Here is a 27,291-nt window from a genome sequence, read left to right as displayed (position 1 = left end):
CAATGTATACAAATAGGCAGATGTTAAGAAAAAGTCAATTCAATGTATATAGCTCTGCTTTGTGTGACTCCTTTTCCCTAATCTGTATCCCACCCCTGCATGACCACATTCCTAGAATTATTTGCAGGAGGGAAGCATTCATACTAGGTTCCCATGCATCTGAAACTCAATCCTAGAGCTGGAGAGGAGCGTAAATGCAGTGGTTCTCTACGGAATAGAGACGTGCACTTGTCTGATCATCACAGTGTTGTTTCGGTATTACTATGTCATTAAAGCCCACAATCTACCAGCAGAGAACTGTAAATTAACTTGTGAAATATCTACACTATTAAATCTTAATACAGCCAATAGAAAGCATCTTATGTAGAATGTTTGACAAACTTGTCTGATCATAGGAGTCTTCTCCTGGCATGATTTATAAAAGCATAGGCCCCACCCTAGACTTACCCTAGAAGTAAAATCTCCATGAGAAGAGACTGGAAACATGTATTTTTATCAGGGGTCCCAGGTGATTTTCATGATTAGGCAAATCTATGACATTTTGTTACAGAAAATGTATTTTTTTTAATGTTAAGAGAAAAAAATGTCAAACAACTAGTACCATTCCTTAACAGTTCTACAAAAAAATAATGGTTAAAAAGAAACAGAAGCTCTTTCTGGCTATTGAGATTTTTTAGTCAGTGTTTAGAGCAAACAACTAGTACCATTCCTTAACAGTTCTACAAAAAAATAATGGTTAAAAAGAAACAGAAGCTCTTTCCGGCTATTGAGATTTTTTAGTCAGTGTTAAGAGCATGCTATTTAGTGTCAAAAGAGTTGGTTTAAATCTCAGAACTGCTATTTACTAGCTGTATATCTCTGGGCAAGTACAGAACCCTACTATGCCTTAGTGTCCTCATCTTTAAAATGGGGAAAATAAAAGTACATTGTATGTGTCATTTTGAGGATGGAATAATATAGTCAATATAGTTTATTGTTAATATGCTTATGGAAGAAATAAGATGATACAGAATTAGTCTCTCACCGCTACTCACTAGATAAATGTAGGAAACAACTATTTGCAGCAACCGGACAGCAAGCAGCTGAGATACAACCCATCTACCTCACTGTGGGCTGTCCTCTCCAGCCTACATCCTGGCGACAGTATTCTAAGCTGTCTCAAGCTCTACTATTAACTGTGTACGATGTGGCCAGAATGATCTTCCAAAGTCAGTTCCGCATGCACATTTGCCAGTGGCTCTCTACTACTGACAATCAGATTCGGCCTTCCAAGGATATTTTTTCAGCCTCTTGTCTCCAACCAACATGCTGACCTCCCTCTTCGGCTGTGCGAGGACTGGAACTGCATGTCAGTCTCTGCTCTCTCCCTGGGATAACCTTAACGCAATGACTGACTGGCTGAATGTTTGCATGTCCATCCTGCCTTCCCTTCTGTAGCTGGACCTGGTGATCATCTCTGATCATAATACTGGTGGTTATCCCCAGCTCCCACAGCTGGATCTATGTCCAGGAGGTATCAGTAAATGCTGCCACAACTGAGGGTCCTCTGGGCCTGTTTCCCTGGGTGAAGCGCAGCTCCCTGACCTGTGGCAAAGTGACCTCATATCATCTCTTGCCAAAGTCATGGAGGAAAATACTCCTAAAGCTCACTTGCCCACCATGAGCCTTTAGGTTCTAACCTAGGAATCCTGCCTCCACATTTCTCTGTAACTCACTGGTCAAGATGTTAAGACTGATGTGCACTTAACCCAACATATGATGAAATCTGTTCTACTGTAAGCTCCAAGCAACATGCAACCTCTGGAGGCTTAGTCTGAGACACGCACAAACTGTTCAAACTGTTTAATTTCTTACAGTTTTATCTTTAACAGACAGATGGGGAGAGTCAGCTCCAACTGACTCTCTCATCAATAAGGGAACACCAAAACAAATACTAAGAGCAGAAACAGACATACCAAAAAAAAGAGTTATAGAATGGAGGGTGGTGTCCCCTTAAAGGTGACAATCCCCAAGAGACACTTCAAAGTGTGACAGAAAGGCCCTAAGAAGCAAAAAGAGTCACTGATAAGACATGAGAAGTCACAACAGCTTATGACTGGTCCTAAGAGGTTTTGGCAAGCTCCCAAGAGAGGTCAGGCTCCAGAAGATTCCAAAAGGTGGTGATTGATCAAAAGTTAAGAGCAGAATATCACAAGACTTGGAGACAGAGGTGGGTGGAGAGGGCCTGGAAGTGACTGGCACGAGAGATCATAAAAAGCCCCGAGTTACGGATTGACAGGTAGTAACAGGGAAGAAGATCAGAGATGGTCTCACACGAAGGTCCTGTTTAAATCTACCTCAGCATCTCCCCATTTCCCATAAGAAAAACAATCCAAGCACTTGGCCATGACCCTCAAAATCTGCCTCTTATTTATAATTCCAGCCTCTTCTTATTTTTGTTCTCTCATATTTCTATGTAGAGAGTAGCTAGAGCTCTCCCAGGTCAATGCCTCAGAATATTGCCCTCCTCTCATTCAGAAGTCTATTCTGCTCCTCTTATCCTTCAGTTGGGTAATTCTCACTCACCTGTCAGGGCTCAGCTTCTGAGCCACCTTCTTTTGGAAGCCTTCTCTGATCCCTCCAGTCTGAGCCAGGTGCCTTCCCCCACCTGCATGTTCCATTACCACCTGTGGGAGAGGCAGTGGAAGGCTGACAAGTTCTATGAGACGGTGCCAGCACCCAAAGGTCCTGAAAAGTAGGTACCTCCCGGGGAAGCGACAAGCAGAGGTAGAGGGTGGTAGAAGGTCAGGAGCAGTGATAGGTGGGAGAGTCTAGGAGGAACCATGTGAGGATAGAAGAACCTTTGAGAAGAGGTCGGGGGCAACAGCACAAGGAGAAGCACACCTGACCAGAGAGGATGTGTGGGCAAGTGCAGAGAGGTGCTATCGAAGCCGCATCCCCAGGGGAGTGGAGCAGGGCACGCACGTCTGCCATTGATAAGATGGGCAGTCCTTGGAGTGTGTTGGTGTGTGTTGTGTGTGTGTGTGTGTGTAAAGGGTGGAGAAGCATCTTCAGATTTATAGAAAGTACCTATATCAGTACTTCAAAACCCCCAAGTCCCTAACCTTGCTTCTTCAGCCTGGCTGGAGCCTTTTCCCACACCCAAGAGGGAGTGTGTGTGGACCTTGGCATACCGGCCCCAGAGCACCCAACCTGCATGGTCCTTACAGCCTGGAATCCCAGAGAGGAGAAAGCACCTTTGCGGGTGATTCTGAGAAAGTCCCAGGGGGTGCTCTCACTAGCTCAGCTTGGCTCATACGCTTATCTTTGAACCAACCACAGTGACCCGGATGAAAAGAGCGAGGGTGGGTCTCCAACTGGCATGGCCTGGACTACAGTGTGCCCTCTGGGGTCTGATGGGGGAAGAGGTTCAGCTCCCATGTCCAAGTAGCATGTCCAACATTACACAACAGACCTTGTTCACAATCTTTGCATCACTATTTTCTTGTGGCTTTTGGGTGCTTCCAGACTCTCCAGCAGAGAATTTAGAACCTTAAAATTAAGTCAGAAAGAGCCTTGGGTGGCTCTGAAAAAGACCCAGGTTAGTGTAAACCAATAACTAATAAATGCTCTCAACCGTGCATCTCAGGCACTAATGAACTGTCATGCTTGGTCTGTCCATTCCTTCCGGGTCTGGGTGAGTTTGATTTTTATTAATTTTGGTTTTTTCCTATCATTCTCCTCGCTTTCAGAGCCAGGAAAATCACAGGCAAGTAGCCAAGTGCCAAAACAGCCTTAGGGGAGACCTGCTGGTTAAAGGGAGATTTTTAGGTCTCTCAGCAGGATTTGGCCACCTCGAGGCTGGGTGACCTTGGGCCAGTTACTTAATCTCCCTGGGTTTCCCTGCTCTCTGCTTTTGAAGACGTACTAATCTATTTTGCCTCTCCCTGCATGTAGAGTTGGGACTAGAGAAATCTTAGGTGGCCAAGAAGCCTGGTTGTATGCCAGATGGATGATTTGTGTACTTTTGAATGGTTGCTTTTTCCACCTATACTCACCAAGTGCCCTGACTCTCTCCTGCTGTCCTGGGGTAATGAGCTGCCAATTTGGGGCTCATGAAAACTTCACTGAAATAAACTCTCCCCAGGCTTATATGTGGGAGGGGGGTAAAAGGGTAGGAGAAAGCAGATAAAAACAGGAAAAAAGAGAAATGCGACAAAGTCTCTGGAAAATACAAAAGCTTCATTTCTGGCTGCAGGTTCAACCCTGGCACCAACAGGAGAGTTGGTTTATATGTTTACTGTCCAGAACTCCCAGGAAAATGTTACTGCGATTGGATTGAGTTGCCTTCTCTGTTCATTCTCTGCTCAAAGAGCCAAATTAACAGATAAGACCAACATGACGAAGCATCAGGAATCTTTCTGGATATATTCTACAACTTAATAATTTATTACTAGATAACTGAAAACAATTTAGGTTTAAAAACGCAAAATGTTAGTGGCTACCTAAAAAAGAGCATAAGTAATTCATTCAACACACATTTACTGAGCAACCAGATGATGTCTGTCACTCATTTAGTGAATGCATAGATATGGAGTGCCCTCTGCAATGCCCCTCTTCTAGGTACTGTGTCCCCCTGGGGACATAATGATGTGCAAAACAAAGACCGTGTCATCCCTCCTGGTGCCTGAATTTTAGTGGAAGGAAATAAACATAAACATGAACAGGCACGTGCACAGGATAATTTCAGAGAGTGGTAAGCGACCTGGTTTAGACATGGTGGCCAGCTGATACCTCCCCCGGGAGATGTTTGAAGTGAGAGTCAAAAGCTAAGGCGCACTGAGCAGCCCAGAGGAAGAGCTGGGTAAGTGGAATCAAAAACTAATAAGTAATCTCACTTTCTAGTCTGTCTCTGTCATTAAAAACATATTCTCTCCTGGCCTGCCTATCTCTCCAGAGCCTGGTGAATTTGCTTTTTATTAACTTTTTCTTTCATATCTAGACTCCTCTCATTTCAGAGCGGGATCAGCATCTTGCGGGCTTTGTGAAAGTTTGGGGCGCAGCTTTCCAGGCAGGGGTAGTGACAAAGGGGCAGGTGCACAGGCCTCCGACAGAAGGAAGTCTACCCTGGGGCAGAGGACAGGCTCGCTGTGTGCGGCTGAGGATGACGCTGGAGACTGACAAGGGGCCTGGGGCTGCGGTGTGCTCGCTGACCGCGCGACGGCCACGTGGGGGCCTCTCGCCTTAGGAAGCTCTGGTCTCGGAGGAGAGATAGGCACTTGGGCAGATGCTGCTGCTGCAGTGGGATGATTCAAAATGCGCTGAATGTGTCCTTGAGAACACACAAAAGTAGGGTGCACCATCTGGTAACTGGGCACTGGGGGAAGCCAAACTTTAGCGGGATACCTGGGTAGAGAGTGTGAATCGTGGGGTAGCACAGAGGTAGGAGTGATTCAATCTGTCTAGTGGGATGAAGAACAGAGCTGTCACAGAGGTGACATTTCTACTTCTTCCTAATGGATTAAGCGGGATTATGCCAATTGGGTGGGGAAGGGTGGACCTTTCAAGCAGAGAGGACAATGCGAATGAAGACCCGGAGTTAGAAAAAGTCAGGACATTAAGGGAAAAGTGACCAGAAAGCTCTTTTCATAGGATTAAATGAGTAGAGAATGGCTGGAAGTAAGTCTGGAAGAACCAGCTGAGGTTGCTCCGTACTAGGCTTCTTTCTACTCTGATTCTGGACCTTATTTGAAGGCCTCAGGGGGCTATGGGAAATTTTCTAACTGAGGAATATGAGGGCACCCACTGTGTTGTGGAAGGACCACTCTGATGGCTCTGTGGAGGCCACATTCAGTGGGATCGTGACAGGGAAGGGAAACCCATTTAGAAGAGCAGGGCAGTAGCTCAAAACAGGTAAGGGGACCATGAACTTGGACATAGCAATGGAAACCGCAGGAACAGACAGAATGCAGAAAATGTCATCTGGTCTAAATGCCACAGGTCAATAATCAGTGACATTATCATTTCCAGTGAGCAAGACTGGTGACAAGACCATTATCTTCTAGACTGAGTGGTTTCTGCTCCTCACAGGTGTCCAGGCTTATGGGTATATGATACCCAAATGGGAGTATTTCCCACATTGTAGATGAATCACAGTCTCAGACCAGACCATGGTTGAATCCTTGAATCAAAATTCCTGGCCACCTTTAAGTAACAGTGTATCTTTTTTAGGATTGGGTTCTTTATTTCTGTTTGCTGAGGTCAGTGCCAACTGGGACCATCACACGTTTGTATGTTGTTTTATGGTCTGTAAAATACTTTCATGACCATTTCCTCAACCATCAAAAGAATCTGGAGAGGTAAGGAGAGGGAGAACAATCATGTTCATTCCATAGACAATGAAATCACAGTTCCAAGAGAATAGTAAGAGATTTGAATAAAACTATACAAGCACTTCATGGGAGAGCATTCAACTTCAGCATTCGAACCCAGATCCCAGAGCATTATGCAGGCTGTTAAATTACAGTAGAGACTGAATGTGATTCCTGATGGACAGAGAGGCCCACATTTTGTATTTCATCCTTTTCTTCTTCTTCTGGCAGACATCACAAACCCAGCTCAACACTCTATCCCACTGAACTTGGGCTCAGCCTAAGTCAATCTAAACACACTGCTCCAGGCAGCCACTAACAATGAATTGGGATTAGCTTTAAAATAAAACATATTTCCCATCCTGGATCACATGATCTTTCAAGTCCATCCCAGCTTTAAGTTCTGTGATTTTTATATTTAATGGTGGTGATTCTAGGAACTTGATTTAACCCAATTAAAATGCACTGGGAGCCTGTGGTATTCATCCTATGACTAAAATGTATTTTCTAGAGTTTTGTGCTTGCAGTTGGGTGGAGGCAATAGGCAGATACACAGTGACTGAACGGAAGTCTAGTTTAGATGCAGAACCAAGCATTATGGGAGAACAGAAGAGGCAGAAGTTAATGTTCGTACAGGGGATAAAGATGGTTCTAGATAAAGACAAACCTGGGATCCCTGTGGCTAAACGTAGCATCTGAGCAGAGCTTCCATTAGAGGGAGCGAAGGAGACATTTTCAACACTGACACCCTCCTGAGAAATGGCATCAAAGCATAGAGAGACTTGGGTGTGGTAGATTGGAAACTTCCAGAAGGCTGAGTGTACACTTCTATTCTGGATCCCATGGTGAATGGACAGATGCTACACAGGAATGCAAGCATGAATTGATTGAATGACCTTTAAAAACTCCCATGGCAAAAAAGGAAATAATGTGCATTCTTTGGAAGCAATTGAAAGGGAGAGTGGAGAAATGTTTTGGGTGTCAGAAAATTTGAGTTCTAGTTCTGATCCAAACTGCAGCCTTGAGAAGTCATCCTCCCAAGATCTCTGGTTCAAAGGTTAGAAAACAAGTCTCATTTTAAGGGCCAACTCTGGTGAATCTGGAGCAGTGCGTGGAGGAGATACTTCAAGACACAAGTGGCTTTGTGGGTCAGCAAGGGCTCCAGCTTTGTGGGAACTGGGGGCATGGCAACACCAGTGTCATACATCTGTCACCCCCAGATGGGTCCATCTCCAACATCTCTATGAAATCTATGCACCTTATGATTTCCTCTGTGCTATAACTGAACCCCACAAGACAGTGAGGCAATGAAATGAGGTAATTAATTCGGTTTCAATAGGAAAAGCAGCATGTACAGCATTGGCAAGAAGGAAGGAAAACTCCTGGCTACTCTTTTCATTCTGAGATGCATTTTGAACAAATTCTTGTCTCAGTTCCTGGCCATGAGCCATGGTAAAATCAGTTCCTTCTGGCCCATTACAAATTAAATAATCATAACTCTATTCATCAGGAAAACATACACAGAAGGGATGCAGAAGCCAGCAATTAGTATTAAGCTTTGAGCCTTTCATTGACTAACTCCAAGCATCTCATGGTGACCATTTCACTTGAGACCATGAATATCCAAGCTCCTGGCTCTGTGCTTCCAGAGGAATGATTCTTCAAGTGGTTGCTTTGGGAGTAGATGTCTGCATAGCCTCATTCCTGGTTTATACTAGAATGTCCAGTAGTATCTGAGGAAGAGTGCCAGTAGGTCATTGTACTGAAAAACTTATTAAGCCCCTATAAGGTGCCTGAGCCACGGCCAGGCATAGAAAGACGTCTCCCTGCTTTCTGTGCATCTATGAAATTAAGAGGTTGGGCTGGACTATGTCTAACAATCTATGAAATAGAGTGTGGCCAGCCACAGAATTCTGCTCGAGTTTCTGATCACAGGAGTATGGTGATTTTTCAAGTGGTACCCATGTGGATTACAGCGTGAGAGCGCCTTCTGAAGTCAGTCTGCGAGTCCATGGCTAGTGTCGCCACCGGTTGTTCAGTGCTCAGGTCTGCCTTGTAATGCTTTCCCTGTGCTGTCTTCACTGCATCTCAATCACAATTCTCCCCTTTTATCTACAGCCAGCTTCTTTTGGCTGGTAATATGATTTCTGCCCTCTAAGAAGCTTTCTCTGAAAAGTCTACCACAGCCTACATTCAATGTCACCAGCTCTTGGTACCTTTTTTTTTGCAGCCTGCTTGTGTCGGGAGATAATAAATCTAAGTGTGAGTTCTGAATGGAGCAGTGTGATGTTGAATGCACACATTTACTCTGTGGCCCTTTGCTTTTTTTATTGCAATTTGTTTTGTTTCCATCTAATATTTTCTTCTAGATATTTATAGAGTGCCTAATCTGTGTAACCAGGCCCTGAGCCTTGGATAATGGGGCAAGACTGATGCTATGGTGCATCTTGTCTCTCTTTGTGCATTCAAAGTTCCACTGGTTTGTTATAGGTTTGTTTAGACCCACCCATCATCTCTCTGAATGGGACCTTAATGGTTAGTTTCATTCAATCGTCTCTGTGTAGCTGTGAAAACTAAGGCTGAGAGAGGGAAGTGATATATCTAAGGACATATAGCTTCTACTGTATAGGGAAAATCTTGTTCTATTTCCCAGTACACGCCTTTGATATATCCCCTGCAATGCTCAGCACTACACTGGGAAGGGCAGTGAAGGGGTCAGCAGGTAAGTAAATGTCAGGTAGCTAAGGAATGAGTCATTTATTTGCAGTTTTTCTCCTCCCTTCAATTTGAATTTAAAGGCTTCCTACTATTTGCAAAGTGTGAAAAAAACATGGTCACTGCCATCTGCCAGTTCATCTCCTGGTTGGGGAGAGAGACACACACATTTAATTTCTAGATAGTTTAGAATTTTGGTAAGCACTGTAATCACAATAAATGAAATGAAACATGTTTGAAGGCTGGAGAGGTTTATTATGCTTGGAAACTGAGCAAGTTTCTTACAGCAGGGTCTCGTTCTTAGAGCTGACGTGGAGGAAAGGCATCCCATGAAGACGCCTCTCTGGATGAAAGGTGTGAAAAACGCATCCAAGTATCTTTTGCAGAGTGTACCAGCAGTCCTTACAGCAACAAGAAGGCACCCCATTTCATGATCTATTGGAGATCAGCTTACTGGTCTGAACTCCACATTGCGGACTCGTTCAGGCATTGCTGGTTTTTGCAGCCAAAGTGGCTGCAGGGCCAGTGTGGGCCACATGATGGCAGTGCAGGGCCACAAAAGGGTTGAGCAAGCTCTGCGCACTCTGCGTTTGTTTGTAGAAAGACACCAAGAGAGAAGGGCCCCCCAGACCAGAGGCTAGAGTGGTTGCGATGAGCTTCTGGGAGAGGACAGTAGCCTTCAAAGCTGGCTAGACAGGACTGTCATTGTAAATCTCTGGTCTGTTTGGAATCTCTAGAGACCATTTAGATGTTTTTTGAGGTGCAGACTGTGTAGAAAGAATCCCCTTTGAATTACACCCATTTAAAAAATAAGAGGACTTCTAATGCCTCAACCCCAGCTTCCCCACAGGTTTTTCTCCTCTGTGGTGACCGTGTCTGTAGAGGTTGAGGTGCAATCGCTCGTTGACACTTGAGGTGAAGTAAATGAGAGGTGATGGTGGAAAATGGAATAAATACGTGTTGTCAGAGTCCCTAAGAATATACAGTGAGGGGAAGGGCACAGTTCCCAAGCCTTTCCATTCAGCTTGTCTTTCTCGGGTCACTTCCTCAGTGTCTGACTCATCTGTGGAATCCATGAGGGGAGTGTGTGTGTGAGACTGTGTTTGTGAGATTGTGTGTGCAATTGTGAGTGTAACTGTGTGTGTCTGTGACTGTGCATGTGTGTAGTGGAGGCAACAGCAATAAAGGTGGTGGTGTTAGCATGGGCCATGGTCAAGGTCACTTTTGACTGTGTGGGGTATGGGGCAGAGAATAGGAGAGAGGCAGAACAAATTCCCACAAGATTCCTAGGGTTTGGGAAATGCTATGATCGGGATCTCTGGCAAAAAGTCTCAAATGAGATTTTCTTATCCCTTTTTTCTCTGACGCCTTCATTTCTACCCCTAGTCCCCATGTTCTTTCAGCGTTTGACTTGCTTTTTCTGTGTCTTAATAGCTGCCCCACTAGCCTCAGCTACTGTGAGTTTCAATCCTCCTTCCTGCTACTCTGGAACAGAAACTTGGTGGAGGAGAGAGAGGGTTTAGGGTCAGCATCTGCACCCCCCCAAGAAGAGAAAGAGAAGCCTGCCTGCGGAAGGGTCCTTGCTTCCGTGTGCACGTTGCTGGTGTGGGTGGGGAGCGGTGAGGACCAGATCAGACCTGAATCAAGAAGGTGCCACCCAGGGGGCAGCCTGCCTTACTGCTTCTGAGAGACACAAGCACAAAGACCAGGAGGTGGGAGTGGGGAAGCCAGTGAGATGGGAGGGGGGGTATCTGTGTGCACAAATGTAGTTTTTCTTTATCTTAAAAAAAGGCAGAAACTCTCAGTTTTAAGTCACAATCAATTTCCAGAAATCATTTATTTCTCAACATTACCAGTCAAGTACCCCATTTCTTTCTGCTTTTAGATTTGGAGTGAAATTGATTTGTGTTTTTAATTTTAAAGAAATGTCCCTCTGGCTTGGAAATTCTGGGCACAGGTTTTCTCTCCTCTCTTCTCCAGTCTCTCTCCTCTCGACTCCTTATCAGCACCAGGGAGGGTCCCTTGAGTCGAGCCAAGGTAATCATTTTAATTTGCCTTTTTCTTTACACTATTGGTGATACAGTATAAGAAACATTTTTTTTCTAGAAGTGGATATCTGTAAAGACCATTTTCAAAGAGATACAAGTAAGAATGGCTATGTGAGTGGGATTCTAGAGAGAATGTGTTTTTTTTTTTATTATCATTATTTACTAACCTTTTATTCAGGGACTGTGATGGAAGATCGACAAAACAACTCTCATCCCGTAATCAATTATGGTTGGAAGACAATAAACAGCTATTCAATGTTTCTTTCATGTTCTGGGAAAGAAGGATGCATCGACTATCTTTAAAGCTGGGGGCCTTTACACACACCCTGGATGGGCCATCATAATTGGCTTCTTTAATCCAATCATTTCTGCAAGCTTGGCTCTAATGAAGATAACAATAATGATGATAGAAACAATATCTTACTTTGGTGTTAGCTGTTAGGTTTATGAAACAATGGCATATGCATTGTGAAACTAAATTCTCTTGACTGTCCCGTGAAATAGTTATTATTGCCCCCATTTTGCCAATGAGCCAACTCTCAGAGAGTCTGAACTTGAAACCGTATTCCTGCCGCTACATCCATGGAGAACAGAGGGGATATTCTCTTGCCACAGTTGTAAAGACTGAGGCCAACTGAGATGGAACACACAACCAGGAATGAGTTGAGATGGATACAAAGTACCTGGTACTCTGAGCAGACTCAGAGTGGGAGATTCTTTTTTTTTTTTAATTGTAGTAAGACCATTTAATACAAATCTACCCTCTTAAATTGTTAACTACAGGAACAGGGCTGTACAACAGATCTCTAGAACTCAATTCATTTTATGGAGCTGATACTCTGTACCCACTGAATAGCAACTGCACTTTTCTCCCTTGCAAACTACCATTCTAATCTCCACTTCCGTGAGTTGGACTATTTTACCTCGTGTAATTAGAATCATATAGCATTTGTCCTTCTGTGCTGGCTTATTTCATCTAGCATAATGTCTTCAAGGTCCATCCATATTGTCACATCTTGCAGAATTTCCTTCCTTTATTAAGGACTCAAACAATTTAAAAGAGAACAAACGTATGATCCAGAAACCCAACTCCCAGGTATTTATCTAAAATAACTGAAATCAGGATTTTGAAGGGATATCTGTACTCCCATGTCCATTGCAGCATTACCACAATATGGAAATAAACTATATGTCCATTGACAGATGAATGGATAAAGAAAATGTGGTATATATATACATGGACTATTACTCAGCCTTAAACAATAAACAGAATTCCTTTTAAAGCGCAGCTTCTTTCAAATTCTGACTCTACCCATATGAAGTTAGAGGGCTTGGACATATTCATTGAGTTCTCTCAACTTTAGTTTCCTTGTCCATAAAATGGGAGTAATAGTGTGTGTCTCCTAAAAAATTAAATGAAATGATGCATGTAAAATGCCTAATATGCATTCAATATCTGCTAGTTGCTATTATGCCAGCTAGTACCTATATGGACCAACGATTCCTAGGCCTTCTTTAAGTCATTATCAGACACAAGTGAGAGAGAGACTGTCCATTGATCTGTTAAGCCTAGCAAATTCCCTCAAAATGTATCAGCTTAAAACAACAATTCTCCCAGTTTGGGTAGATCAGCATTTCAGGAGACGCTCACTAGAGTGGTTCAGACAGGGTCTCCCAGGAGGTTGCAGGCAGGACGTTGGCCTGGGCTGATGGCGTGTAAAGGTTTGCCTGGAACTGGAGGGTCTGATTCCAAGATAGCTCAACTGCAGGTTGATGGTGACTGCTGCAGGAGGCCATGTGGCTTCCTCCACAGTGCTGCTTGCACTTCCTTACAATATGGTGAGGTGGCTGCCTTCCCCTAGACGTGGCAACCCAATGGCCTGCAAGATCCCAGTGGAGGCTGCCACAGAGCCCCTTCCTACAGACTCAGGACTAGCATCTTTGTACCAGGAAGTGTTTGGGGAAGACCTCAGCCCTTCTAATTAGGTGCTTATGATGAAACAGCTGTTGGCAAACAACCCCTCAGAAACCAGGGGGTCAACTTCAGCAAGTGCTTCACTGCCTGGCAGAAAAGGGGTGAAGCCAGCAGAAACTTCACAGATTGACACAGTGAGGCCCAGAGAGTCCTAGCGATTTGCCAGCCTACCAATTTCTAACCTGCCTTCCTTCTGCATCTTACCCTGGGGGCCTGGAAAGACAAATTTCTACACCCCAACCGGCCACAAAAGAATAATTCAGCTCCCATCTTCCAAGGCAGAGGTTCCCTGCGTCAGCAGGTGCTAGGAACCATTAGGAGTATTTGCTGAACTTAAAGATTCCAGGTTGCCAGGCTAGGAATCTGTGTTTTTAATAACCATCCCTGGTGATTCTTAATACTAAGTTTGGGAAGGCCTAAGGTACTTTAGTCAAGAGCTGATGGAATTAGGCAATCTGAGCCCCTCTTCCTGTCACACCATGTGTGCACTGAAATTGGTGTGGGCCTTGGGACTCAGCCTTAGCTAGCTAGCCTTGTGCATCCTCCACTTTCCAGCTTCTCTGCGTCTCATCTTGCATATGTGCATTTCTGGACTAATACTGCTCCCCTCCACTGCCAACACCAAATTAACAACCCATGAAAACGCACATAAAATGTGGGTGTGATTTGTCTGTTTGGACAGGCAGGGGGTTCCCTGGATGTTTGGAGATAATTTTTTGGTTAAATTGTGTATCTTTTCCTTTCATGTTTGGAAAAACAAATTGGCTTCTTTACAGTGGCCTCTTCTCTCGTTCCTCATTTCCTGCTGTGGAGACAAATCTCCCTATTTTTTTGAAGTCCCCAACTCACACATAATCAATCTGTTTATAAACCAACACTTTCAGCCCAAACATTGCATAAAGGAAAGAAGTGAGGGGGGGGTATCCTTTGTCTAACCACAGAATATTTCCCTAGATTTCCACTGTCCAAAACTGACTTATTGACTGTGAAAAGGAGCTCGTCCATTCTGCAGAAAAAAACGTGAGGTTTGGTTCTGGCCCACCTCGTCTGTGCTCTTATAGTTACTGAGTCCCTACTGTGTGTGCCTTTGTAAAGAAAGTAAGAGTAACACTGATATGAATTCAGTACTCATGTAACCTAAGCAGGGGAGAGGGAAAGGGACACAATTTCAGCACATGGTGGAATGTGAACAGGGTCTTAGGAGAAATAAACATAAAGTGTTAGGGAGGCTTCCAGAACAGGAGAACATTCCAGACAACAGCAAAGAAGGCACAGGGTAGAGAGGTTAAGGGCGTGACGCTCTGGGGCCGTATCCTAGGGTTCAAATCCCAGCTCCCTCTCATGTTAGCTTCTTGATACGGGGCAAGGCCACTGCCCTCTCTGGACCTACGCTGCCTCATCTGTAACAGGGGGAAAATAAGAGCCTTCATTTTAGGGATGATAGGATAATTCAATGAATTGATGTAAACAAAGCAACTCATCGGTGTCTGGTATGTAGCAAGGACTCCAAAATTGTTAGAAATGTTAGCTGTTCTTGAGCTAAGCCTTGATGGATGCGTGACAATTGGCAAGTACAGATGGAGGTCAACAGGGAGATCATTCTGAATTAAGACAATAATAAGAGAAACATCAAAAACTGGGGGAACTGCCAGGCACTTACGGGATGTGGGGAGCTGCCTTTAGCTGAAGAAAAGGGTGAGTAGGGAATGGCCGAAGATCAGGGAAGGATGCGTTGAGATCACATCTCCCTCTTGCTGATGGCTGGATCACTCCGCTGATGACACTCACGTAGGAAAATGTTCATTGTAGAGTTCTGGTGGGGAGTACATGGTGGTCAGAACAATTATTTCAACTTTTGGGAAGAAATGGTTATGCTAAGAGAGTGGTGACATATCGTTCTCTTTCACTTTGCTAAGTATTTCATCTCAACAACTGTCTCTGGTAAAATTCCCTCCAGCTTGCCAACAAAAAAAGTCCACAGCTACGAGGCATGGTGACTTTTACCCCAGCAGCTTACCGACAGTCTTTAACAATATTTTACAAGATTTAGATTTGGCAAAGTATTTGCCTTGTTTGAAGGCCAACTAATTCTTTCTCCCTTCTCTCTTTTTGCTACAAAGAAATGATCTCTTCCTCAATGAACAGGTCATATACAATGATAGTTTATCATGACCACCTTTTTTCCCCAAATCGAGTACAGTCCCTCTCATGCAAATGGGCAAGGATTTCAGCCTCTAGAGGCAGAATTTCTCAAGGATCCCCTTTTAAACTTCAGGAATTTCCTTTTGAGATTCAAGGCATGCAAGTTTGAGAAGAGAGCAAACAGTGAGAACCACAGAAAGCAAGGAACATTCTGTCTAGGGAAGGGCAGAGAAGCAATGCCTGGTGGGATGAGGGGGTCAGGAAAAAAGAAACCAGGGAAACAAATATTTATGATAAAGCTGTTTAGGGTAGATTGCTGCAGAAGAAGAAATACTGACACTACTCCATCTCCAGAGAAAAACCTATGGTAAAGTCTTAAAAAGGACAAAAAAAATCAAGTGATATTGGGTGTGATTGAATACGTGCAGGAAAGACACAGCAGGGCCCAGGCCCTGCATGGGCAAGAGGGAAGGTCTACATTTAATGTCAAAAACAGCGGCTTCTTTCATACAAACCACAGCCCGAGGAGGAGGGGTAGTAGGGTCTCTCCCTTCACCCCTCGCCCATGAGGCAATGGGATTCGAGGGGTGAAGGGACTTGCTTCTTATCACATAGCTGGTAAATGACAAAGCCAGGGCCATATTTTTGGATGGGGGGTGATGATAAAATCTGTGCCAGGGGGTCTACATAGCCCTTATTTCCTGATATAGGGGCCCTGCCTTACCCATCACAGTATCCTCTAAGCTGAGTGTAAACCCAGCACAGAGTAGATCCCATTCTTGTTTATTGGGTGAATGCTTCAAGGACCCCTTTTCTCCAGCATACAGCTGGAGGAGGGGTGGTTTAATGGGAAGGCAACTACTTAGGTAGCACTGACTCTGGTTGTGGAGTAATGGGGACATCGATGCTTTAGAGAGTACATGATGCTAAGCAAGTAAATCTCATGAGGGACTGGATCCTCTCTGAGAAACTGGCAGTGGCTTTCACAAGCAATTGGAGGGGGCTGTGGTCACAGGGTCCAACCATTTGCTTTTAAAGCTATTTACAAGCCACGGTGTGCATGTAGTGTAGGTTGCCAGACCCTCTGATATCCTGGCCCAGAATAGAATAAGTCATGACTCTACCTTCCAAGGAACAGGCTGGCCTCACAAGCTGTGCACCTAATTAGACTAATAATCTGTATAAATTAGCATTTGCTAGTGATAAATATCACACGCCGAGCCTTAAATAATACATTAGACTTAATTGAATAAATGCATATATTATGGTCTTCTAATGCATATTTGCCATAATGAGTTATCTTTCATGCACAAACAAACAGTAATTCTCATTAATCAGGTGGAGTAATTGTGCTATTAAAACTCCAGGTTCCCTGAGAAAGGTCTCAGTTTTGGTCAGGTGACAAAAAATATATATATATTTTCCTTGATTATTTTGGATAAATTTCCTGTCTTTGGGAATCCCCCTGTCTTTGAACCCCTAGGTTTTTGCAGTGATATTGAGGTCTCTACTCATTTCCCACTCCCAGAATTGGGATTCAAGCTTCAAATCTACTATTTACTCACTGTGATCTTGGACAAGTCATTTGAATTCCTATCGGTTCAGAGGGGGAATTACAGCACTTCTCTTACGAATTTGAAAGAATTTGATTTGTTACATGTAAAGCATCTCACCCAGTGGCAAGCACATAGAAGGTACTTGGGAAATGCAAGCTATTATCATTATGAAACATTAAATAACTTGCCATCTATCATCTTATTTAATCATGATGAGAAAAATGTAAAGGAGGCAGAGCAGATACTATTATGGCCAATTTTAAAAATGAAAGAAACTACCCCAAAAATTAAATGATGGGTTTGTTTAACCATTCAATGAATATTTAACGGTGATCCCCTTTTTATTTATCTATTTGTCACAATGCCAAGAGTTGGAGATACAAAGATAAAAAGACCAGGCCCCCTTTTTTACCTGGGTGAACCTACAGGGGAATGTAGGGGTGAAGAGACGATACTAAGAAATCACCGATATGTATAGTGTTGCCACAAAGAAAGTATACAAAATGCATTGACAGAATCCAGCAGCACCCAAGCCATTCTCTAAAAGCCAAGGAGTTCTCGAAGAGATGATCAGAGGTAAGTGGGATGCGGAAGAGGAAGAATTTGATGGGAGCTTTGGGATTGCGGGATGCTTTCCAGGGAGAGGGAACGCGCATCTCAGAGAGCCGGACATGGGGAAACAAGTTAAGCTTAAGGAATTACAAGAAAGTCAGTGTACTAGTGTTCACTCTCTTAGGTACTGGCACTTGGGTTAGTTATGGGGTCTGTCTTCTGGGGACTTTCCTCTGTACTGTAGGACGTTTAGCCACACCCCGACCTCTATTCACTAGATGCCAATCACATCTCCCTGTTCTCCACCACCTGTGACAATGAAAAGTGGCTCACGCATGGCCAGACGTCCCTCTGGGGCAAAAACCTCCCATGGCTGAGAACCACGGATCTAGAAGGTAGGCTGCAAGGGGAAGAGTTATGAAAGGTGAGGCTGAAGTGGCAGCCAGGGCATGGCAAGATCCTTCTGCCATACTAAGGAAATTCCTATTTTTCTTTTAGGTGGTTGGGAACAATCTTGTTATGAGGTCGTGGGGCAGGATGAGGTAGTCCTTTTATCATAACTTACATAGAATGTACATTTTCTCACTTTTCTTTCCCAGCCTGTGATTCATTAACAACAACAGTTCAGGTTGTACTGCCTCCTGTCCCCACAGCTGACGCAGGACCTCTTCTCCCCTCTCCTGTTAAATGGTTTTGTTTTGAATCCCTAGAAATTTCTCCCGTACATTCATGAACACATTTTCTGCAGCTTCCACTGCTCCATCAGGGACTGTTGCTGTGCTGGACAGAATTCCACACAGAAGGCCATGAGTCATCACTGGGACAATATGCACCAAACCATGTCCTTCACGGGCCAGTCTCAGAGCCTCATAGCAAGCAACACGGTCCAGTCCCCAAAACACACTCTCAGTACAAATTCATTTTCTTTACTCCCAAATCCTCAAACATAAGGTAGCAATGCCATGCACAGACCACATCCACACTCATAAAACCACTCCCTCTCCTTCTAGCCACATCCCTTACACCCATCAGTTTTCTGGCACCATTCACTTAAAACAAGCCACACACACACACACACACAGCCCAATCACAACAGAGAACCCCCCATCCCCTCTCTGTGGAGCTTGGCTTTGTGCTTCGGAGGAAACTCCTCCAGCCGCACTGCACGGGCCTCTTGTCCTTCTTTCCTGCCTCCGCTGGTCTCTGTGGTTCTTTCTCTATTTTTTGTATCATAAAAACCTATGGAACCCATAAAGCAATTACAGAGCAGTCCTTGGAGGGCAAGAGACAAACTGGGGGGCAAAGCCAGAAACCCCCTGGCTGTCAACCAGAAGGGCAAGGCTAAGAATTTTGGCACCGTCCCAAAGATGTTGCAGTCCACACGACTGGCACTTGTCACTAACTGACCAGCACTGCACTGGGGCTGCCACTGCTTCACCAGTCCCTGCTGTGTCTTTTCTTTTCCACACTAGATGGTTTTCTTGGGAGAGTATTTCTGCACCTCTGTCCACCAGGCACCATAATTTCTCATATTGTTCTCAAGTTTCCTACAGGCGATTGCCGATGACCTGCCAGGTGTCGCTACCCTTTGACACTTGAACCATCACAGAGCAAAAGAGCCTCATCAGCTTGAGGTTGCAGGGGATGTTTAACTCCCCTTCCACCTTTATGTTACATTTGGTACAGGGGTCCTATAGTAGTGCAGACCATTCTTTCCTGCTTAAAATAATTTGCTGAATGGAGCCTATATTGCTTATTTACAGCACCCACACCTTCCATTTGGCTGGCTTAGCAACAGATAAAAAATAACCATGGTACTGTAACTAACCCATTCTTCCCTCTGATGACTAGATCTGGTTCACGGGTCAGCTGACTTGGCAACCTTCTCCTCCCCTAGGATGTGCATACGCACTGCCCCGTGTTTGCCCACCAGCACCAGCCCGTGCTGCGGACAGTGCTTCTCAGTACTTAGCTTAAAGCTGGGCCGCCTGTTTGCCAAACATTTTGAAATGACTGATCTCTACTTTTGGCTGCAGACTACTTGCAAGTGGGTATTTCCAGAGAAATATATTCCCTGATCCTCACTTTTATGTATGTATTTCTATCAGTTTGTATGTTTTTCCTGTAAGCCACCTCAAACCCTTTGTAGGATGAGGTAGACAATAAATAGAGACCTAAATCTATACATTAGATGAGTCCATGAAGTGGATATGGAGAACAGATAAGAACCATGTGCAAATGAGTAAATGCTTAGCTACTGAAAGGGAAAAAAAGGTAGCTTCAGTTAAGGAACACATAACCTCTAATCAAGTGTAAAAGTTTAAAAAACTTACAATGGTGAACATGCATGGGACTGTTCTTGTTGATAAGGCACTCTCAAAAAATGAGGCATTCCACTTAAGTAACTTTTTTTCAAAAGCTGAGTCTTATTCTTTTTCAGAGAACACACTTTCTTCCCCTTTTAATAATTTTGTGGAAATTATCCCAAACAGAAGATTACAAACTTTCTGAAATCAACAGAGACTGACAAAATTCATTTTCTCTTTGTGCATACTTGAGAGCGGCATTATGATCATCTGCTCTGGCACTTGATCCTACCACAGTACTGCCGCAGCGTCTTCGTGTTTTGGTATCTTGCGGTAGCTTCTATGTATTGAGTGTTTACAATGTACCTGGCACCATGCTTCATGATCATGATCTCACTGCATCCTCACAAGGGACATCCTACTGAGCATGCGGTTTTGGCCCTTTCACAAATAGCTCCATTTATGTCATTTCTTAAAGTCTTGTGACTGCAATTGATGATTTTTTTGTCTCCTTGCCTATTGTCTGGAAATCACCTCTTACCCAGCTTCAAATCTTCTGCTTCTATTCTTCTACATGTTGGGAAACCTGGAAACACACTTCATAGGATTATGTATCAAAAAAGTCAGTGTCTAAAAAAAAGTTTCATGGTTTGGCTGGATTAAAATGGACACATCTCCTCACATCCTACAGTCACTGGAGAGGCCCCACTGTGCTATCCCTGGGGGCCAGGTTGAACGAAACCAGAGTCCACAGCCAGCCGTTTCTTTTATGTACAGAGTTGAACTTGCTTGACTTCTATTCACTATCCCCTGAATGCACACACTTTAAATTCTTGTGAGGAAAAAATGCTCTTGTTTTATATTTGTTGGTACTGACATTTGATGGGAAGGTAGTAACTGCTTACTAGAATTTAATATGTCTGAGCATTTAATCTTTTACATATTAATTTTAGATTTTCAACCACATGTAACTCTATTCACATATCATTTGTTTCAACTCACTGTGATGGCTGAAAAAGGTTTCTGAGAACTGTTTGTACTTCTGGGTATATCTAAGTGACAGACTTGAGAGAATTTTCTTTAAACCTTATGACAACAACTTAGTCATGGCCTAATATGAGTTGTTTACTGGGCTTATTAGGGATTATATCTGAAAATTAGACTTGTTGCATTTACAATGTGTGAATGAGAAGCAAAATGTTACTGTTACTTAATATCTGTTAGGATCTGCTTGAATGGCATGTGTTATGTGCATATGGCTAATAGGTTAGGATGTTGAGTATTTGGTTTCAGAATCTTTTTCACAGTTTTACAGTTCTTTCTAGATTGGCAGACACCATAGTGAACACTAGAGAAAGAACTAAAAAAATATTTTTTATATAGGCCTTACATTTGGGGATGACATAAGAACATTCACAGTATAAGACTATATGGAATGTTTATGCATAAGAGCATATGACTATATGGCTTAGATGTTGGAACCCGAGTCATCTTTTCTCATTTGGACCTTACCTGAGGATCTTTCCTCAGTAAACCATAATCCAAAAAAAAAATAATAACATGATATTAAAAACATAGGTCACTTCCGGAGTTGCAGCTCATCTTACACTGTAGGGGACAGCAGACAGCCTGGAATAGAAATAACAAAAGATTGGGTGGCGGGTCTAGCTCTATCACCTACCAACTTCATGGTTTCTAGCAAAGGACTTTCAATTTTATCTCTATGTTGAAGAGGGTAGTGATGGAGTGTCGTTGGAATGACCCCTTCTGAGGATCGTTGGAAGAGCTACATAAAATGATTTGTATTTAAGAAAGATATTTTGGAAACTCCAATGTGCCATATGTACTTTTTCTAAGTATCATCTAGGATTTTTCCCCAAGATTTAAACTTTTACATCAGCATGCGTGTGACAGTTAAGGTGTGAATGGAATAAGGGTCACCAGTGGAATTTAATGAACCATCACTTGGAATTTTGTGAACCTTTAATGGGGCCTGTTTGAATCTGCCTGTCTTGTTGTATTTATGTATTGCCCTGAAGTACATCACCTACAAACACAATGATCCACTCGTCATAAAGGAAAAGGCTTTGTTCTTGCTTCCCCTCTCTAAACAGAGCCAATTCAGGCAGTCACCTAGGCAAGCTAGAAGAGATTTTTCATTTTGGTCCTGTCTATCACTGGCCTATATCACTATTTGCAGAGCATCTCAGGATCCTTCTTCTCTGTCCCGCAGTGGAAATATCACTCTGCACAGGGAGCACATTCTTCAGGGGGAAGAAGAACTCACATATTCAGCATGCTTACTGTGTACAGGGACATGGCAAGCTGCATCCCCATCAGTCCTCCAGCTGACCTTGGGGAGAAGGGAGTACCATCCTAGACCATGGCAGAGGGAACTGATGCTTCCGGATTATTTCCTTCAATTCATACTGATGGTAATGGACAGAGATGGACTTAAACTTCTCTCTCTGACATCTGAGTAGTGCTGGCTTCGCGAGTCCAGGAGCCTTACAGAATGTGGGGAGGCAGGTGGAACCTGCCTCATGTTTAGGAAGGGCCAGAGGATTTCACTGAAGGAATCATGAGGTACATATATTTTTCTGTCATTTTGTACACTTGAGAAAATCAGAACACTTTTTTGAACCTGTTTCCCCCACCTTTGCCTATCTCCCCTGCTTGTTGAGGATCGAATGAAATAATGAAAGCAGAAGCACTTTGGTGGGCTGTCAAGGGCTGTATAAAAGAAAGAAATCACTATTTTTTTAAGACCTTACCACATTTTGTTTGATATTTAAGAGGGTAGAGGTGAGAACATCATTCAGCTGCTCCCTCCAGAAAGCAACATTTTCTCCTCACCCAGTGGACTGGCAGAGAACTAGCTTCTGTGTTCTTGGCAACGAGTGGGACCAGTGGAATCTCAGTTAAAGGGGCCACTCAGTAATCAGACTTTTGTTGGATTCACAGTATAATACAGCTTTAAGATGGCACACCTGCTCCTTTTGGTATCTAGGCTTAGGTTCCTTGTTTATTAATTTCATAATCAGGGCTGGAAACTCTGGGGTGTCTCTTTTATTTTCTTTAGGGGGCTACTATACAGATGACAAAAGTTGGGATGGTTTAGCATGGAAGCATTTTAACCCTCAAGTTTATTAGAATCATACGTTAGATTGGAAGGAATGTTAGAACTGCAAGGAAGAACATACAGATTAACTAGTCATTGCTTTGCTTATTTATTTAATTCCAAACATTATTAAGAATTTCCATATGCTAATGACCAGAGAAGAAAATGAAATAGCAGAGTTCCTTCAAAGGCTCAAAGTCTGGGGGTATATTGTACATTTAATAAATTCCATAAATTGCTTATTAAATACCACATAATTGTTAGTGGCCAGATCAGAGAAAGTCTAGATCACTCTAATCCATAAAAGTTTGTACATAGCCTTCTCCTCACTAACTCCTTGCAGATATTTGAATATACTCTCCTAAGATTTGGATTCATTAGTTACAGTCGCATGTACAGAGCAGGATGTACAGTCGCATCTCAGCATTGTACTTCATGGCTTGTTGGATGTGTGAGTTTTGTGTGTACATTTTGGCAGACATGGTGGAGATGATATCCTGGTGTGGAGTCAGCCTCCTCAGCCTCTACACATGCTAATATGAGGACTAGGGCAATTATTTAATTTTGCAAAGCTCTATTTACCTTCTCCATAAATGGGAGTGTCAGCACTTAACTTATAAGAAATTGGGAGGAAGATATAAGGAAAAAAATAACATAAAATTGCTAGTAGGGTATCTGGCACAAAGTAAGGGTTCAAAATCCTAGTTGTCATGATAACCATACATGTATACATGTTTCTGTAGCAGCTTGGAAAGAGGTCTGGCCTCATGGCGATTCTGAGGACAGGTTTATCTGTTTGGTCTCGAGAAAGACACTTGTTTCTACAAGTCTCTGTTACTTTATCTTCATAATGAAAATAATAGCTATCCTTTGGAGCTAGTGAGGGGATTTTCATTATTTATACATTTATTTCATGTGTCTATGTCAAGCCCCTATTATGCACTAGGAAATGTTCCAGCTACTGGAGAATCACCAGTGAATAAGGGTGACAGAACACACGTAAAGTGCATGGCAGGTGTAGGAACTTAATAAATGTAAGCTAACCTAATGTTACTGATAATTATAGTAGATCAGCTATTAGCCATTCATTCAAACTTTGTTGCAATTATAATTAGCATTGTTATTCAAAATTACCATTTCCCCCAGTAGATATTTATCTCCTTGTGCATATATTAAAATCAGATTTTAATATACTGACAGTCTGAACAGTCCCTTTCAGGTTACAGAAACCACTGGGACTAAACATTTGAATTATCATATATTTCATCTTCCATGGAGCCTTGCATTTGACCTCAACTCTGGCCTCTGAATTTCCATTTAATAAGAAGCTGCGTGGAAAAGCAGACCTTCACCCCTTGAAATCCCTTTACTTTTATCTGTGTTTACAAAAATGATAATTCCTTGCAATGAACTTGCTCCTCTCACTGACTTCTCAAACTATATTTGAGGGATCAACAATAATAATTTGGTTCTAAGCTCGACTCCCTTGATTTAAACAATCACACCAGCAACTGTGATTTCATTTCCTTCCCAAGTCCATCTGCTCCCAGTGTATTAGGTCTGTGTAATAGGTCTTGAGAGGGACATCACTGTGCACTAAGGTGATATACTGCTTGAGCAGGAGAGGGCTGTCCCAGTTGTTCATAAATGCCAGGTTTCCTGGCTGAGTGCTGGAGCAACCTACAGACCTGACAGATCCCAGTGTGGGGCTGGCCTGGAGGTCACGAGGTGTGAACACTGGTTTGCTGACCTCTAGTCTAGGTGCCACCACACAGAACACCCTGATTTAGGCCTGATTTATCTACTCAGTTCAGCTAAGGACAAGGCCCTAAGTTTAGGCCATTTCCCCCAGGCTCATGCATCAAAGTCCAATTGACCCACACAAGCAAGTACATCCAAGCCAATGGTTTTCAAATCAGGGTTCAGGGGAAAGTAACTATGAATCAGCCTGGGTGGAGGTGGGGGGAGACAGTTCTATAGGCTCTAAATTACTCTCTGCTATTTTAGGCAAAACAGCTCTGCTTATATTTGTTTCAGATTTCACCTCTCTGAAAAATTTCATTTTTAAAAGGTATTACTGGGGCCATTTCTTTACTTTTGGTAACAGCACTTTAGGGTAACTGTTCTAGCTCTTCTCCCTTCTTAATTCTTCCCGCTGCCTCTTAAACAGGGTGATCTTGGCGACCTCCCCACAGCTGTTTGTTGCGTTGCCTCATCCAAGCCAGCTCAAGTGAGGTATCCCTTTCTCCTTCATCTTCATCAGTGCCCTTCTAAGCCACTGCTTTCACATACAGCGTAATCCAGGGCTTTTAAATTTTTAAAGTGCATATAACTCAATTGCTTATTTCATTAAAATGCAGATTCTGGTGGAGGAGATCCAGAGTGAGACCCGAGGTTCTGCGTTTCTCACAAGCTCCCTGGTGAGGCAGATGTGGCTGGTACGGGGGCTCTGAGCAGGCAGGTGCTAAGCGATCATGCTGTGTTTGGTGCGTGAACATGGCCTCAAGACAAATCTCTCCTTACTCCATCACTGATCGAATTGCAGCTCCAATGTGGAAATGCTGGAGCTGCTGCTCCTTCATCATACTCTGCTGCCTGCAGTACGCCCTTCCCTACTCACCCCAACCCAGGCCCGCAGCTACTCAGAGTGGGAGGAAAGAGCAGTACTTGGATTCTCTCTTTCAAAACTGCAAGTGGAGGCAGCAATCTTCTTGAGCAGCTGCTCTGTGACAGACACTGTGTTAGACACTCAACATACAAGGTCACAACTAGTATTCAGCTTTTCTGTGAGCCTCTTGTTCAGTAGTCATTTCACATTGGAGGAAACTAAAGCAATAGAGCTTGTACTACAAAAAGCAATGACAGTCATCCCTAATTGTTTTTAATGACTGCTATCTGGCTTCTAATTTTTTAAAATATATATTTCCTTGTGCATTCCTGTGAGTCTCCTGGAACATGTAGCTGGTTTATGGAGTTTGGGGAGTGTTCTCTCAGAAAACACTGGGCTGGACACTGTAGGTTCTTTGTGTGGATCCCTGAAGTATATATGGATGGAGGAGGCGTGCTCTGTGAATCCCTGAAATTTTGTGTAATAATTGTATGTATGTGTAAATGTGCATTTCCTGGAAAGAAAGTCCATAGATTTCATCAGATTTTCAAAGATGTCATGACCTCCAGAGCTTAAGCAGCAATGAAATCCTTTCTCAATGTTTAAGGTCTGAGATTCCATACAGGATATTTTGTTCTCTTCATAGCTCTTAAAGTAGTATCATGAAAATGTCATTATTCTGCCCTCCTTACATCCCTGGGGCTTAGAAATATGCTTCTGGATGAGTCAGGAGAGGCTTCTTGGAGGAGGTGGGCATTACGTCTAAAAGTCTTTTAGTCACACTTAGTGGGTAATGAGGACAGAAAGGGTTTCATACATATGAGGTTAGACCAGAGTGTTCTGTTCTTCAGATACAGAAGAAGAAAACAAACGGCCTGGTGAGGTGATTTAAGATTTGCCATGCTTACAAAGAGTGTCTTTTGCAAAAATATCTTAAGGGAACAGTATCCTAGAATGACTTAGTAAATCAACTTTATGAAACTTCCATCATGTACTCATTTCTTCCCATCAGCACCTTCATCCAATCAGCTGCTGCAGCCTATGGACCCTCTGACTGTCTCACTCACATGGTTTCAATACTCAACTAACTGGGTCCTTTCCTCCTACTTTGCCTGTAACTCAGATCCGCCCCACACACTGTTGTTAGATCTGATTTTCTAAGAATCTTTGTGCCAGTCCTCTTCTCAGCATTCTGAGACTGTATTATTTCAAGACTATTAAAGCACTTTGAAAATAGTGACATGCCTCCTAGAATTATGAACTGTAGTTATATCTTCCTATTAGAAGAAATTAGAGGTATCTGCTCATTTCAAGCACATTCACAACAACTGATGAAACCATAAAGTGCACCAAATGCCATCTACCAGCTTTGAAATGTGATGGAAGATGATGATGATGATGAAATTAACAGCCGAACTTTTTGAGTTCTTACCATTTTCCAGGACTGTTTTTGCCATTTCACATCTATGAACTAACTTCCTCTGGCCAAGAACCTTGCATAGTAATATTAATGCTGTTCTCACTTATATGTGAAGAAGCTGAGACACTAAAAGGTTAAGAAACTTATCTAACACCTCATAGCTAATAAGGGCTGAAGAGAGATCCACAGGTAATCTGGATCTAGTGTTGCAAGAACAGCATTGAAAGAAAATATGAAAATGATAACATTACATATATAAAGTCATTTTAAAGCTATCTTTTACATTTCTAATTAAGTATACTTTAATTCTCTTTCTTTGGTAAAGGATTATCAGCAGAAATTATTTATGTCTATTGGCCATTGTTAGAGACTTTGGAAACTCATAAACAGAACCTGGGGTAAAAACTTGAAGGGAAAATATTCATTTACTGAAGGTAACTGAACAAGACTGGGAGAGGAAGTGGGGATGGTGAGCAATAGGGAAAATCAGCAGGCTTA

General features: G+C 43.0%; 1 long non-coding RNA gene across 2 annotated transcripts in view; it reads right to left on the bottom strand.

Moving 5' to 3' along the window:
• Positions 1-27,291, bottom strand: part of LOC118973122 (uncharacterized) — a 95,432-nt gene that overhangs the window by 14,630 nt on the left and 53,511 nt on the right. For both annotated transcript variants that reach the window (XR_012126534.1, XR_005062351.2), the window contains one exon: positions 14,749-14,901. This is a non-coding gene — a long non-coding RNA (uncharacterized lncRNA). The remainder of the gene's footprint in view (positions 1-14,748; positions 14,902-27,291) is intronic.

The sequence above is a fragment of the Manis javanica genome, chromosome 2 (genome assembly GCF_040802235.1).
Source record: "Manis javanica isolate MJ-LG chromosome 2, MJ_LKY, whole genome shotgun sequence".
Lineage (NCBI taxonomy): Eukaryota > Metazoa > Chordata > Mammalia > Pholidota > Manidae > Manis > Manis javanica.
The sequence above is the reverse complement of the archived record's forward strand: the minus strand, read 5'-3'. Positions and strand labels throughout refer to the sequence as shown.